Raw genomic sequence first — 15,758 nt, 5'->3', positions numbered from 1 at the left:
TAGATATGGCATCGAACTAGGCAACGCAGGGTCCTGGGTTCCAAATCCGACGCAGTTAAACATCTACACTTGCTGCGTATGTGTTCTTTAAATAAATGGCTGAAAAATTCCTATGGCAAATGCTTGCAATAATCATAGGTGCAGAGTTCTTGGAGACTTTCCCAGACTTTTAGGACTATGCTTTAATTGTGGAGGTGGTCCTGTCATTTATAGAGGTCAAGCCGGACTCCTCTTTCCCGTTTGAGGACCTTACTATGACAGGACGAACTCTCTTCTACCTTAATTATTACTCGCTGTGCAAAAGTAGTTCGAGTCCCTGAATTGGCATCAACAACACTACAACAACGATATTATTCAAAAAAAAAGCATGGCGAATCCGTCATACTTGCACCGACAGTTTTCTTTATTTAATTGGTACTAAAATATGTCTTTTGCATAGGGAACAATTGTCAAATTTAAAAACTTTACATCCAATCAGTCAATGATTACAATGAAAACCATCAATAATATTATGTATATGCTTCTTTTAAAGAGACTGAAGCAGCGGTAAGATAGATTAAAAGAGAAAATAATTTCGGTCGCACAAATTCAAATGAAATAAGAAAAAGTAAATCATCTCTTTCGAGTGAATAAGATCAGGTTAAATAGGGAATTTTAAAAGATCCACATAATTATTTCATGTAGTGTAGATGTATTAGTTGGAAAGCAGCAAAACGCCAAAAATTTTCGGAAAATTAAATTCTACAGATGTCCCAGTATCATTAAATCTTTCACAAGTAGTAAACACCAAATAAGACCAGGGTGAAACCCTTTGTTTTATTCGAATAAATTATCAATCGTGGGCCATAAAACGCCAATGCGACGTTCCAAAAATGAGCGCTCTGATTTTAGAGAAGCTCCTGATGTGGACCGGATAATTAAGATTTTATGACGTCACGTTCCAGTCGCCGTTTAGAGCGAAATCTAATCACCCGACAAACATTTTCGTACTTAGCTCTCTGAGGAAATTTCATGCATCTGAGAAATGTGTCACGGCGGCCATCGCTTGCATGAGTAATATTTGATTTGTTTCTGGGATTTGAGGAAGGAGGAGATCTCGATTGGAACATGATCCTGATACAGATTCTATAAGGGTTTATTTTCATGTATGGAAGCATGGTGAGGTTAGCAATTGTTAAAGGTCCAAAACGCGGTACTAATTTAGACAACTAATATAATGGGGTGGTTTCCTTCAGTCAAACGTACTACTTTTAGTCATTGAAATGGATAGAATGAGCAATAAATAAATAAATAAAAAACATGGACCCAGAAAAAAATTTCATTTTCCCAACAGTTTTTTTCAAATCATTTTTTTTAAATGTCCGATTTTTCAAACAAGGCGTGGTCTTGTTAACGTCACAAATGATGCACTTTGCCGCAGCTTTCTACCACGTTTCCACGTTATGATAATCAAGAAGCGAATTAAATAATGCGCTCTACGCTTGCTATTAACCATATCGTTGCCAATACACATGAGTAAAGATGCGAATTAAATATTTTGAACTGTGAATGGCAACACTAAATGGCAGTTCATCATTTGTGACGTCATCGGACAGAAGCCGTAAATAATGAAAGCGCTCCAATTTAAGCTTTTTTTTATGTTAAGCTTAAACAAATTATTTAAAAAATGGTCAGATCCTATGTTTTTAAGCATGCTTTTTCAGAAAAAAAACTTCTTAAATTTTGGAAACGATCCCATTGTTAGTTATTGCAGCCATTTGCTTCCGACTATTACAGCTGTTCCTCATTTACATGTACAGACTGCTCCTAAATATTTTATAGTTAATCTCACTCTCTTTGTGACCTTATTTAATTCTTCGGAGGAGGAATTTTCGCATTTTCTAGGAACTTTTGGAACGGATAAAACGCTCAGATTTTTGCAAACTCCTCACGACTTCATCTCCATCACGCTGATAATTTTTAAAATACACTGGAGAACCTTTGATACGTTTCTTTTTTATACGATTCTATCAATTATACGTTTTTTAAATTGGTCTTTGCAGAGTCTAATACACATTAACATGTACCTGCTGTATGTTTTTTCTTTTATACCCTTTTTTTCATCCAGTTCCTTCGAAAACGTATAAACTGTGCTTCACTATTTTGATTCACTAATTCTATGGATCACACTTTTAGGGTCTCAAGCTAAAAACCAGAACGTTGGTTTGCTGGTTTACCTACCGTTTTTTGTAACTTATTTATATTATTATGGATATATATATTTGGAATAGAGCTACCGGTTTACCCAGACTCAATGGTGATTAAGTAGAAGCGTTCTAATTGATCACCAGTTATCCACACATATATGAAAGTATTTTATGGACACTCACAGCCCAGACCACTGGCGTCATCAACGTCACTAATTCAACTGCCTTAGTATAGGTAGCTCTATTCGAACACGACCTATTAGTCAGCAAAAACACTCTTCAGAGTCGAGTAAATCATGCAGTGCCAGAAAAGGTAAACTGAGTTTTATGCAAAATCATGACTTTTAGAAGCATGGAGTTAACACCAGGTTGCAATTCATGAATTTGAAAAGTTTCAGCTGTCAGAAACGATTTTTTTTTACGTTTTATTCAATAAACACAACGATTTTTAGTTCAATTTAAATTCCTTCCTTCTATTACTATTTAATAGTTTAAATGTGACCACTTGAGTCTTTGAAAAGAACGTCTTTACATTTTACTAGTTATGTGAAAGTAAGTAATAAATAAATAAATAAATACATATAATTTTTTGCTTTTCCTCCGAATCCCTACTTTAAACGCATAACACATCACTTTTACAGGAGTTGGTTATGGTAAAATTTCAGTATTTCATCGCACGTTACATTAGAAATTCCGTCCCCATAGAACATTTCAAATTAGTCTACCTAAATCATCTAAGTTATTTAAATATTTTTTAGTTATTTTCCTTAACTACTTACGCATGGCTGGAAGATTTATTCTTGTTCAATTTTGTTGGGTCTTCATACTCGTTAGAAACAAAAAGAAATAACCATTGGTTTTAATTAGGATCAATGAGCAACTTGGATTGCATTAACAAGCACTTTAATTGCATTAAGAAGTGGAGTTTGCTATGCATGAGTATATCGATTCTGTAGTTCGCATGCCCCAGGGAAAAGCAGATTTGCTGGAATTTGAGAATGAGAAAAAAAGGTTCTTGGTTATAATCAAGTGTTTTCTTGAAATGTGTGTCGCTTTTTCTGTTTTTATACAATTGAATATGAATTAATTTTTACGTCGGTTTTACTTATAGATTTTATCGAAACCAACAAAAATCAATTATCTAATTAATGACTTAACACTTATTTAAGGAATGTTTTAAGAATTTTCGGTGGCATTCCCTTGTTGTGACAAAATGCTGCATTTGTGGGATATTGTTGGGGGGGGGGGGACATACTATGTACCGTCCAGTCAAGAATCTTTATCTTCTGTCCTGTTAAAAATTGTATCGTTTACGTAATTTTTTAATGGAAGCAAAAGAGAGACATGGCTATAAATTGGGCCAAAAAAGTCAGAATACAACGAAAAAATTGAGAATTGGGAGGACAAAAAAAAAAGGGTTTAAAAAGAAATAAAATCCGTTCTTATCTTCTGTTTGTGCATGTGCGAAGTTCGAATTAGTTTTTCGAAACTTAAAAAAAATCATATTTTCATGATATTTTTCATCACTTTAAATTTGACCTTTTTTCACGAATTCAGTTGCTGAAATTCTGATATGTTAGAACCATTCAAATATTTATGTGTTATTTAAATCCTTAAACATCTTCACGTCGCGCAAGTACGGTAATGTGGGGCAAACTCAAACAGATACCTTATATACAAAATGAACAGATTTGAAATGTGTTTTGAAAATTACATTATACAAAGAAAGGACAATGTATTTATCAATGAAATTTGCATGCAAGTGTTATTTTAAAATTTTGGCATTAAATTTATTCCTCCAAGAAAAAAAGTTAAAAAAGAATAATAATAATAATTATCTAATGAAATATTTTACGATTAATTAATAAAAGGTTTTTCATCGAATGAATGAATAAATAATCAAATAATAAACGAAAAAATTAATTAATTAATTAATAAGTATATGAGACAAATAAATATAAGTAAAAGAAATGAACTATTTTCCTTTGCTTCGCGTAAACTTGACTAATTGTATAAAACATTTAAAATCAAAACATGTCTGATTTTAAAGAAACAAGTGAACATCAATAGATCTTCAATTAATGTCGAAAATCTTAATAAAAAAGCTTATCACTTCATAATTACAAAAAAATATTTTTGATAAACCACGAAATATTGCAATATGTCTATCAAATTTCGAAAATAACTTGTATCATAATTTTTTCTGATTTTTAGATATAATTTAGAACCAACTAATTGTTTATGACACAGTTAATGTATTGCTAGATGGATGGGACTGAAAACTGGAAATATTTCACTTTGCCCCACTATGTCACTTTACCCCACATTCCCCTACGTTAAAATTCGCCGAAATTTGAAAAAAAATTACTTTTTTAATGATATTTTTTTTAAATATTCCTTAACTAAAAAACCGTTTTAATGAATGTTAACAGCAGTTGTTCCACACTCTTTTGTCTATTACTTAATTAGATTAATCTTCATTTAATTATTTTTGTTAGAAGTTTTAGTAAATTTTAGCCCTTTCATATCATTATCTCCTTCATTTTTTTTTTTTTTTTTTGGAGGTATAGAACTTTAAGTCGAGAATACTGTTTGATCTGTGGGTCATTTTGATAGTTGTCACTTGTTTTGTGTTTAGTTTGGTTTGCCAATTCATCATGAACAGACAACAGGACGGTGCAACACGCCACACAGCGCGTGTCACAACTGATTTATTGAAAGAAACTTTCGGTGAACGAATAATTTAATGGACCCGTGAATTGGCCTGCGAGATCAAGCGATTTAACTACGCTGGACTATTTTTTGTGGAGTTGTGTGAAGTCTCAGGTCTACACCAAAACGCTACAGACGATTGACGTCTTGGACAAGAACATTCGCCACATATCACTCACATACGGCCCCCATTGCTGCAAAAAGTGATAGAAAATTGAACTTCCCAATTAGACGCTCTCTAAGTCAGCCGAAGTGGTCATATACCAAAAATCACATTTAAATAAAAATGGCAAAGAATCATCTTTCGAATAAAGCCAAATTCATGGCGATTTATATCATTTAACGGTGTTTTATTTGAACCTAAAGTTCTATACCTCTAAAAATAACACCCTTTACTAACTATAATCATCTTCTCAAAACAATAAATTACTTATCAGTAAATGCATGGCTTTTATTTTGCTATATTCTCGTTATTTTTATGAATCTGTCTTCATTGTCCTAGCAATAGATAATGCTGAAAAATATTCACAATCCTCTATTCAATGGAAGTTTGGCAAAAGGAATTCCTCTTTTTTCCCTTTTTCCTCGTTCGCTGAATGACATCCCTTGTTCGATCTATGTTGATGAATTTACTTTTCCTTAACTAACGAAGCAATCACAGTACGTGAAAGGACTTTTCTTCCCCTACAAATGACGTCTTTTTCATCAATTTTGCTCTTTGCCATCACAAACAGGATTCTTTTGTTGATAAGCGTGTACTTTGTTGCGAGTATCAATTCCTTTTCATGTAATAAGGTACAAGTAAAATGGTTATTGATGTAGCATTACTGTGGAAAGTCCCTTGTTATGTCATTATAATTGTTATTATTTTTTCTAATAATCAGGTCAGTAGTTTTCAATATTGGGAAAATCGTTCTGCAATTTGTGGCTCTTTTGGTTATTCTATATCTATTGTCTACTGTAACCAGGGCTCGATTATATCAAAAATATCCTACATCGGATACAGTGAAACCTGTGTAAGTCGACCACTTGCGATGCACTACTTTAGTGGTCAACTTAAACAGGTAGTCAACTTACAGAGGTTGATTGATATGATAAGGGCTGATTCCGTGCCTAAAAAAGCGGTCAACTTAGACAGGTGGTCAACTTCACAGGTTTTACTGTATTTTGATATAAATCCCATAATCTCAATCTCTTTAAATAGTAACTGCATCCTCAAACCACTGTTGTTTATTTTCTTATACTATTATTATAATATATAGACGTAAAATTAATGTTTCTTCCATAATATAAAAATATGCATTTTATGTAAATATTTACATAATTTAAACGGTATTTGTTGAGTTACTGATGAAAGCATTAGCTGCTCATTTTTCTTTAGATAGCTACTTGTACAAAGTTATATTATTCAGGAAAAAAATATGTATTTGTCAGTGTACAGCCACAACACATTTTCCTTTCTTCTGACCAACTTTTAATTTTCAACTAGGTATTTTAAATCTACATTAAAATTGCCACATTACTAATACTTTGTAATTATAAAATAAAAAAGTGACATATTATGTTATTGTATTAAATTAATGATATATTTCATATACATATAATCTAGCACATTTTGATAATTTTTCGTAATAAATAAATAATATTAATATGATTAATATATATACCTTTTGTACTGAAAATATTGTAGTTCAAAAAATAAAGATCAAAAATATCAAAATATTGTGATATTTTCAAAATAAATATCGGATATATATCGTGATATACCGGTATATCACGAGATATATCGACCGATATACATCGGCAAACCCAGACTGCAACGCTATCGTTTTTATAATACGTGATATTTATCAAGTCTTGTAGTGATTAAGAAAATACATTTTTTTACTTTGATCCTTATCTCAAAACGTTTTTTACACAATGTTAATACACTTACACGTCTGCACCTCTGGTAATTCTGAGAGGATTAAGACTTCGTGCCAGGTGCTACTGCAGCCAGAATTTACATGCTGGGGGTTGAGGGTTTGGTCATAACAGCTCTATTAGGGGTGTAAATTGCCATAGTAGAATTGACAATTTGGGTTGAAGCCAAAGGTGCTGAAATGTTGAAACTCAAGAAGCCCTCGCGGAGGCTCTGAGAGTTTTTTCTTTCATAGACGACATTTTCAGTTTTGGGTGTAAGCGCCATCTATATTCCTTTAACTTATATTGTACTAATGGGAAAAAAGAACTAATGCAATAAGGATTTTTTTCAAAAAAAAAAAAATGTATATAACTCTTAAATATTTAGTCTTAAATAATTTTTCCCTCAATTCCTAAACTTTAAGTAGGGGAATGTGGGGCAAAGTGAAATGGTTAAGATAACTTATTTTTTTCAAAATGAAAAAATAGGAAATTTGTAATGAAAATTACGGTACATAAAAGAAAAACAATGTATTTTACCATAAACCTCCCAATGAAACATTATTTTTTATTTTTAATACATAGTAAATTTTTACCTGAAAAAAAAGGTGGAAAATTTTCACTTTTTTTTTCATGAGGCAAAGTGAAAAATGAAATATTTGTCCAATGAAATAATTTCTTTTCAATCAGAAAAGATGAAATAATAAACGATTAATAAACAAAGAAGTTAATGCATGAGAAAAAATAAGTGTGTAAATGAAATAGTGAATGAATGAATAAATAAGGAAATTATTAAACGAAGAAATGTAAATGAACTATTAATAAATGAATTCGTAAGCAATTTGATAAAAGCAATTTGAATAAAAAAAAGTAAAATGAACTATTTCACTTTGCCCCGCATGCACTTTATTAATTTTGAAAAATACTAATAAAATACAAATAAGATAAATATTAACTAAATAGATATTTCACTGAATATTACAAGTTTCCAACTAATATTCTAAATGTTAATAACAAGAAGTCTATCATTTGTTGGCATGAAAATAATTTTTGACTTGCAACAAAATATTGCAATTTTACTACCAATTTTTTAAAATTGCTTGTATTATCATATGCTTTGTTTATAGAGGTACATTTTTCTTGACTGGAATAGACTACAAATATTACAACGTAGTTAAAATATTACTAGATATGTGGCACTAAAAGCAGAGTAAATATTTCACTATTTCACTTTGTTCCACATTCCTCTACATGAAAAAGCTTGACGTTCCAAATAAAACTTTATGCCTCCCCTTCCCCTTAACTTTTTCTTACGGGAACTGTTTAAGGCTTAATCTACGATTTAATGTGATGACAATATTATGTTCATAAATGCAGGATATAATTTTTTCACGCATATCAATTTCCCTTTGAGAAATTTAGGGAGCTGGCGGAGAAAAGTGTTGGTCTGTATGTCATTGACTTGTATAGAAGTTATTTTCTCTTTTATCAGGTATTGGTGTTTCGGAATCCACTCAAGTCTGCTAGACCTTCAGAAATCTATAAATGCATTTCGTACTCAGCCAACTCATCTAACTATATAACTAAACGGAATTGTCGGTTTTTAATTTACTACCAAACTGCAAGACAGTGTAATTTGTGTCTCGCTGCCTCGCATAGTTATAATATAATACGCACAGCTTTTGCCGTTTTTGCCTGCCTATTTTACAGTTAACGTCTATTATGTCTTTAGTAATTTTTTTATTCTGAAGATATCCACATATTTGTGGCAGATGCGGTTCGGGATATATTTTGAAAAAAGTTTATCAAACAGTTTAGAGTTTCGAAATTTTTTGCACTGATCCACCATCGATTTAATAAACAAAATCATAACATAAATACTGATTTTTTTTATTTAAAGTTAATTTTTTTTTAAAAAATAGGGTTGCTTTTAATCGTCAAAACTCAAAATATTCTTGGTCAAATTTCAATTTTTTTTCAAACATTATGCACAAATATCTAAGCTCTAATTTTTTATCTGGCATTTTGAAAAAATATTAATTCAATAAAAAATAGAAAATATTTGAAGAAAAATTTTGAAAAATTCTAAAATACTTTTTTAAAAAAAACATATTTTTTTGCGGTAAACTTTTTTTTTTAACTTGCCGAATAAAAAAAAATTGCATCATGGAGAAAAAACGCGTTTAAAGTTACAAAGCTAATTGTAATATTAATATGTAATGCTTTCAACAAAAATAATTATATCTTTCGTTCTTATTAAGATAGAAACAAGATTCAAACGTCATTTTCAGCGGAAAAAATGGAAAAGATTTTTAAATGATTTTTTAAAAAATTCAAAATTTGAAGACTTTTGTGTCCCAGACCATCTTAAAAATCTAGCAATAGGACTGCCAGTTGAGTAGCCGCTATTACGACAGCAACTGTAAATTTCGAAAACAATGTAAAAGGAAACACAAACATGGTTGCATGTGCTCATATACGCTAGTCACTAAATTTCGCGCATCATTTTTTCAGCTTCAAATTTTTCAACATATTTATAAGTTGTCGTCAAATGCTTGCCCCTTTATGACGTCACTTTCGTCCCATTACTTCCGCGATTTTGCTACTAGACGGAGAGCCCAGGGCCGCCAGAAACATCCCGCCAGACACAGTTAAAACAACCTACCAAACTACCAAATACGTCCCGTGGGCAGTGATGGCTGCCAGTGGCGCAACCTTACCTATTTTCCAAATCTCAACTTTTACATTATGATACTCAGGGAACTATTGCAAAGCATTTTGTAAGCTGCCAAACCAATCGTATGGGCCAAACATCCCGCCAGACCCAGTTAAAACAACCTACCAAACTACCAGATACGTCCCGTGGACACTAATGGCTGCCAGTGGCGCAACCTTACTTATTTTCTAAGTTTCAATTTTTATATAATAATACGCGTGGAACTATTCCAAAGCGTTTTGTAAGCTGCCACACCAATCGCATGGGCCAAACATCCCGCCAGACACAGTTAAAACAACCTACCAAACTACCAGACACTTCTCGTGGGCACTAATGGCTGCAAGTGGCATAACCTTACTTATTTTGTAATTCTCAATTTTTATATTATGATATTGTGCAGCTCTGGCTAGTTGAGCTATGACCTTGACTATATTTACCGGTTTTAGGGGAGTTTAGTGAAAAATAGACGTGTTATTGGCTCGGATTTTAATTGGAATATTTTTAAAAAACTTCATACTAAGAAAGTTTCTCAACTCAACTTAGCGCCAATTACCCCTCGCTATTTTCCGAAACAGAGGTAAACATTGTCAGAGTCAGAGCTCAAAATGCAAAAGCCGCACAATACTCAGGGAACTATTCTAAAACATTTTGAAAGCAGTCAGACCAATCGTATGAGCAAAACATCCTGCCAGACACAGTTAAAACGTCGCTGTGAGTATGATCGCGTGAAAAAAATAAGTTAAGTTATCGCTGTTTTTGCGTACATTCAGTATCCCGTACCTGAATTTTGACCCTGGGTCTAAGTTAGCAGGCATAACTGGGGGATCTGATGAAAAAACGTGAAATATGGAGAAAACGTAGATTCGGGGGACGTAAAATCGGGGTTTCACTGAAATCCTATTTTATGGTTTTTTTTTTACTAGGTTTTCAGCTTTAATAATATTGCTTTTTGAAAGCAGACGATAATTTTAAGTGTTTAAGCGCAAGAATAATAGCGTCGCGCTCGTACTCAGAGCGACGTTTTAACTGTGTCTGGCGGGGTGTTTCGCCCATATGATTGGTCTGGCTGCTTACAGAATGTTTTGGAATAGTTCCCTGAGTATCCACTATAATATTAAAATCTGTTCGCGTCCGTCTGTCTGTCTGTCTGAAGAACCGCTGCGAATCGAGAGTCAAACTAGATACCGATCAATTCGAAATTTTCCAAAGAAAACAATAGGACCAATCTCGTAATTGTGCGACTTTAATTAGCGGAAATATTAATTAAAACGTTAATTAACATAACGTTATTCAGGAATTTTTATTTCTTTCCTGTTGCCATTTTGCATATGCGTGAGCAAGTAAAATTCTAATAATTGTTTTAAAAAAGATTTTTTTGGCTGATGTCCAAATTCGCAACTCCAGCGCTCGAATACGCTACCTTGCGGTGATTTACAAAACTGCCGATGAAACTAAAACATTGCCACGTTGCGTTCCACGTGTGTCTGTTGACGTAAACACAGGCAGTTTGTTATGAGTATTTATTAACGCAATCGATGTGTCTTAGTTTGCTTTCAGCTACATAAATTAATTCGTCCCTTAGTAGTATTCTCGAGCTTCTCAAAATAATGTTAGTTTTCCTTATTTCCTTCTAAAATATGAGTTATTCTGGATTAACAAACTTGGACAACGTTATTCGCAACTCCAACGAACTATAGGGGGCACTGCAGTCACTGTCTAATGGCGGAATTGAAAACTAAAACAAACGCATGTGGTAACGAAGAAAATGCTAAAAGTGTTGTGATTTTTGTTGTTATGTATGATTTTTTCGCTTTATTCATTTGAAAAAAATTTTTCAAAGTCTTTTGGTTATTCTGACCCATATAGAAAGAGATTAGAAATCAAAAAGTATTACGAAAGTAAACAATTGATGCAGAACACTCAGTAAGTTGTTCTGAAGCAGCCATTTTCACGATGTTGAATTCGGAATTCATAAATTTTTGGTTCGCTTCGAACGGCATTTTCATTTTGTACCGTTTTTTCTATACATTAGTACATATTAAGTTCAGTTTCGTGACATTTCCAGCATTTGTTGACATTTTTGTCACATAGTGCACATACGTGGCAGACTGTCAAGAGTAACGTTTAACACTAGATAATTTATTTCTATGACTATATGATTGGATATCCAAAGAAATCATGCATTTAATTCATTCGTCATGGAAATGATTTACCTGATATGCGAAATCTTGTCAAGATACATTATTCTTTCACATAATTTTAAAACCATAAGCCTATAAACAGATTTTTGGCGAACTTTTATTTTTTATTGTTCAAATTCTTAACGTTCTTTCTGGATTTTTCAATCTGTTCTGCGATAAATATTTTCAAGAAAATTTATTTGCATACTGTCTATTTCAGTAGGATACTGTAGTAACAAAGGTTATTTAAATCATTTATGTGGAATTAGGTTAAGGAAAAGTGTCCAGTCAATGTTGTTAAGTTCGTTTTTTTTTCCATCGAATTGAAAAACTGATTCAAATTCACTCAGAACAAAATAAATAAAATGTGTACTCACAGTTTATATATGGTGGTAGTTTTCTTTTCAGTTGATTGACCATTATTTCTTTTTGCTTATCGAATTCTGTAATCTTACTATCATTTTATTCCACTCATGATAAAAATTAAAAATGGTTTAACTAAAAATACGAAAACTCGCCAAGGCTACTTTGCTTGCACAATACTAAAACTACTATAACCCTAAACAAATTCGGCGAAACCTTTGAGCTGAGAATAAAAGGAATAAAGTAAATTCTCTCTCGGTTAAACATTTTTCATTTTGTTCTACGATAATAAATTCAAGAAAATATTTTGCATACTGTCCATTCCAACTAAATGCTGCTGTAAAATATGATTAGTTAAATTAATTTAAGATTAAAAAAAACTCATATTCTTACAAATTCATACAAAACAATAAAAAATTTTACCTGGTATTACGTTATCCAATTTTGTTAATCCAGACTTTTCTTGTTTACGCTTCCACCATTTAATACTTTTTTGAAAGAAATAAGAAAAACTAACATTATTTTGAGAAGCTCGAGAATACTACTAAGGGACGAATTAATTTCTGTAGCTGAAAGCAAACTAAGACACATCGATGGCGTTAATAAATACTCAGAACAAACTGCCTGTGTTTACGTCAACAGACACACGTGATGCGCAACGTTGCAATGTTTTAGGTGCAGACGCAGTTTTATAAATCACCGCAAGGTAGCGTATTCGAGCGCTGGAGTTCCGAATACAAGGTAAAAAAATTTATTGTTTTGTATGAATTTGTAAGAATATGAGTTTTTTTTAATCTTAAATTAATTTAACTAACCATATTTTACAGCAGCATTTAGTTGGAATGGACAGTATGCAAAATATTTTCTTGAATATATTATCGTAGAACAAAATGAATAACCGAGAAAGAATTTACTTTATTCCTTTTATTCTCAGCTGAAAGGTTTCGCCAAACTTGTTTAGGGTTATAGTTTTAGTATAGTGCGAGCAAAGTAGCCTTGGCGAGTTTTCGCGTTTTTAGTTAAACCATTTTTAATTTTTATCATGAGTGGAATAAAATGGTAGTAAGATTACAGAATTCGATAAGTGAAAAGAAATAATGGTCAATCAACTGAAAAGAAAACTGCCACCATATATCCGTGAGAATTTTGTTGATGATTTGCATAACATGACACAATTAAATCGTAACTCAGAAATTAGAAAAACCGAAACAGAAAACTTTTAAATTAACCGATTTGGGAATTCGAGAGAAATAACTCAGCTACAAATGGAAAACAATAAGCGCTAGCCAAGCAAGGCAAAAAAGTATCATCTTCTTTCGATAACAATTTGTAATGTCATATTGAATTTTCTAGCATTAATTGTTGTTCTTGTCAGGCCACAATTATTATTTAGTTTCATCAAGAATTGATAAATATCGAATTCAACATCGTGGAAATAGCTGCTTAGAACTACGAACTACGTAGTTTGCATTAATCTTTGACGTTTAGTAATGCTTCTTGAATTCTCATTTCTTTCTACGTGGGCCAGAATGTCCACAAGAGTGAAAATTAATTTAAAAAGAATAAAGCGAAAAAATCATGCATACGAACAAAATTTACTAGAATTATTACCATTTTCTTCGTTACCACATGCGTTTGTTTTAGTTTTTTCGTTCGCCATTAGTCAGTGACTGCAGTGCACCCTATAGTTCGTTGGAGTTGCGAATCTTAAAACAACGTTTCCATCTAGAATTTCATTTTAAATTAGTTTAAAATTGGTTGCCCTATTCGGACATAGCCTTTATTTTATCGTCTGACCTTTTTTTATTTTTTACATTCAACGTTCTTAACTCTTTTCAGCATATGAAAGTTGTTTCTTTAGCTATGTTTACTGATTGTAGTGTAAGTTTATCATTCACCGGCCTCATATTTTGGTACACTTAGGATGTGCGACTAATCATGTTTATTTTGTTGGACTTTTTCCCGTCACATGGGTGAGTTTTCGAATTGTAATAACTCTCTTTTTTCCTTCCTGTTTCTATTTTTAAAATACAGTTTATATCGTTAAAAGAACATGTTAAATTAAGATTGTTTGGATTTCTTTGTGACACAGAGTTGAACAAAAACGATTGTTTTTAAGGGTTTTAACTAAATCTAAATTGGAATCTGATGACTTGGTATTAGATTAATGCTTATTGGTAGTTATTTAGTCTTGGTACTTTAGTTTCACGTAAGCAACCAAAAACTTATGTGTTATTCTATGTAAAAAGCTGATTGTAGTTCTACATAAACAGTTCAGATATAGTCTATTAGATGTAATTCATTTTAACGTGAGCACAGATTATAGTTGATAATGCATATATTTTCATCTTTTGTGCTAATTGAAAATACTCATAACTTGTATCATTGCTAACTATGATTAACGTTGAAGAGATTTTTGACAAAAATATGCTTTACTGGTGTTTTGCAAACCTTGCATTACGCGTATTTATTTACTCCTTAGCGCTTTAGAAACTGATGTCAGAGTAATACAAAAACATCAATTAGACATCTCTTTCATTTTTTAAGTAGCCCGTGTAACGCCTGGCACGCAGCTAGTCATTATATAAAAATTGAGACTTAGAAAATAAGTAAGGTTGCGCCACTGGCAGCCATTAGTGCCCACGGGAAGTGTCTGGTAGTTTGGTAGGTTGTTTTAACTGTGTCTGGCAGGATGTTTGGCCCATACGATTGGTCCGGCAGCTTACAAAATGCTTTGGAATAGTTCCCTGGGTATCATAATATAAAAATTGAGACTTAGAAAATAACTCAGTTTAGCACTGTTTTTGCGTACTTTCAGTACCCAGTACCTGCAAATTGGTCCGCGGACCAAGTTAATAAACACGCTTATGTTGAAAGTACATGCTAACTCTATTCTGTTCTAAACATTTTGTTACTTAGAAAATAACTTAGGTCTGGCGGCCCTGGACTCTTGGACTATACCAATGTCAGTTGAAATTTTACCTTCATCGAACCAAAAGTAGTATAACTCAAATATTTGTAAATTCCAAAAACGTTTGTTTTGTTTATTGAATAAAAATTCGTGAGAACAAATTGGTTACAAGTAAATGTAGCATTTAATATAGTTCATTCAATTAATAATAAATCGAAAACCAAAATATAGATCGTGTAACCTCTAAACGAGAAAAAAGTAAACATTTCTTCCTGAAATTAACTTAAATTAAAAATGCTTTCATAATCTGAAAAGAAATGTTATGATATTAAATCAGAATTAGTAGTAATAAACCGGTATCGTAACAACGAAAGAATTTTCAGTTTCAGTTGTAATTTAATTATTATTCATTAAAGGTATAAAAGTAAGAAAAAAGAAAATAAATAAAATTTGTTGGTTACAGAAAACAGCCAAGTCCTTGAAAATATTTTAAAAGATTAAGGAAGAGAGTATTCCTTCCTTGCTTAAAACAAGACATTTTTTCAAAGTTTAACACTAGAAAAAACGCTGCAATAGCGTTATTTTAATAATTTACTGAACATAATTCGCAACTCCAACGAACTATAGGGGGCACTGAAGTCACTGTCTAATGGCGGACTTAAAAACTAAAACAAACGCACATGGTAACGAAGAAAATGCTAAAAGTGTTGTGATTTTTGTTCGTACGTATGATTTTTTCGCTTTATTCTTTTTAAATTAATTTTCAAAGTCTTGTGGATATTGTGGCC

The sequence above is a fragment of the Uloborus diversus genome, chromosome 2, assembly GCF_026930045.1.
Source record: "Uloborus diversus isolate 005 chromosome 2, Udiv.v.3.1, whole genome shotgun sequence".
Taxonomy (NCBI): domain Eukaryota; kingdom Metazoa; phylum Arthropoda; class Arachnida; order Araneae; family Uloboridae; genus Uloborus; species Uloborus diversus.
The sequence above is the reverse complement of the archived record's forward strand: the minus strand, read 5'-3'. Positions refer to the sequence as shown.